General features: G+C 36.4%; 1 non-coding gene across 1 annotated transcript; it reads right to left on the bottom strand.

The window, feature by feature from the left end:
- Positions 1–450: 450 nt before the first annotated feature.
- LOC139845990 (small nucleolar RNA R71) lies at positions 451–557 on the bottom strand. Its single transcript, XR_011758739.1, has one exon. It is a non-coding gene; the product is annotated as a small nucleolar RNA R71 (small nucleolar RNA).
- Positions 558–1,773: the final 1,216 nt, after the last annotated feature.

The following is a 1,773-nucleotide window of genomic DNA, read 5'->3' as shown; positions in this document are numbered from 1 at the left end:
GAGATTGTTGAGGAACCAACCATTAAATCAGAATCCTCTAGTGATTCAGATTCAACAAATTCGATCATGAAGAATCTGGAACCTCTAAGTATGGAAGACCGAATGAGAGCTAAATGCACTGGCCAAGGTCACGCAATTACTCAACCAGACATTAATGCGCCAGATTATGAAATCAAAGGACAAATTCTACACATGGTGAGTAATCAATGCCAATTTAGTGGTGCGCCGAAGGAAGATCTAAACGAACATCTTCGTACCTTTAATAGGATCTGCACACTATTTAAAATAAGAGAAATGGAGGATGAACAGATTTATCTCATGTTATTTCCCTGGACTTTAAAGGGAGAAGCCAAAGATTGGTTAGAATCATTACCTGAAGGGGCGATTGATACATGGGACGTTTTAGTTGAAAAATTTCTTAAACAATTCTTTCCGGCATCTAAAGCCGTAAGACTTCAAGGAGAAATTGTTACGTTCGCACAGAAGCCAAATGAAACTCTATATGAAGCATGGACAAGATTTGGAAAGTTATTAAGAGGATGTCCGCAACATGGTTTAGACACTTGTCAAATAGTACAAATATTCTACCAAGGATGCGACATCACTACAAGGAAAGACATCGATATAGCAGCTGGTGGTTCCATTATGAAGAAAACAACAACCGACGCTTATAAAATTATTGATAACACTGCTTCCTACTCACATGAGTGGCACCAAGAAAAAGATATCATTAGATCATCTAAAGTAGCTAGAGCCGATTCTAGCCATGGCTTTGATTACATTTCTGCAAAGATAGATGCTGTCAAGAGACGAATGGAAAAGATGACTAAAGATATTCACTCAATACGAATTAGTTGTGAGCAGTGTGGAGGACCACATTTGACAAAAGATTGTCTTAGTATTGAACTAACAATGGAACAAAGAGAGAATGTTTCATACATAAACCAAAGGTCTGGAAATAATTATCAGAATAATTATCAACCGCCAAGACCGATCTACAATCAAAATCAGAATTATAACCGAAATGTTCCATACAACAACCAACAAGGTCCTAGTAATCAACAAATATCCAACAATACTTACAATCAGCAAAGACCTATTTTTCAAAACAAACCACCACAAACCGAAGATAAAAAGCCAAATTTAGAAGATATGATGACGAAGCTAGTTGAATCTCAAACACATTTTTTCACATCTCAGAAACAAACCAATGAACAAAATGCTCAAGCATTTAGAAATCAACAAGCTTCTATTCAAAATTTGGAACAAGAAGTAAGTAATCTAGCAAGGTTGATAGGTGAGAGAAAACCGGGAAGTCTACCAAGTGATACAAATGCTAACCCCCGGAATGAAACAGCTAAAGCTATTACCACGAGAAGTGGTATTACACTTAAACCACCTGAAATACCTGTAATTTCTGATGAAGCTATTCCTACTCCACAAGAACCACAACCTGAACAAGATAAGGAAAAAGAACCGGTAGTTGAAAAGGTTAATGAAGATAACACAGTTAAGGCTAAACCTTATGTTAAACCATACCAACCACCACTTCCTTACCCGAGTAAAATGAGAAAAGAGAGACTTGAAGCTGAGCAATCCAAATTCTTGGATATGTTTAAACAGATAAATGTAAATCTTCCTTTCATTGATATGATTTCAGGAATGCCTAGATATGCTAAATTCTTGAAAGATCTAATCACAAATAGAAAGAAAATGGAAGAACTCTCGGCTGTTACTATGAATGCTAATTGTTCAGCAGTGCTGTTGAATAAG

The sequence above is a fragment of the Rutidosis leptorrhynchoides genome, chromosome 4, assembly GCF_046630445.1.
Source record: "Rutidosis leptorrhynchoides isolate AG116_Rl617_1_P2 chromosome 4, CSIRO_AGI_Rlap_v1, whole genome shotgun sequence".
Classification (NCBI taxonomy): Eukaryota; Viridiplantae; Streptophyta; class Magnoliopsida; order Asterales; family Asteraceae; genus Rutidosis; species Rutidosis leptorrhynchoides.
This window is presented reverse-complemented; position numbering and strand designations above follow the sequence as displayed.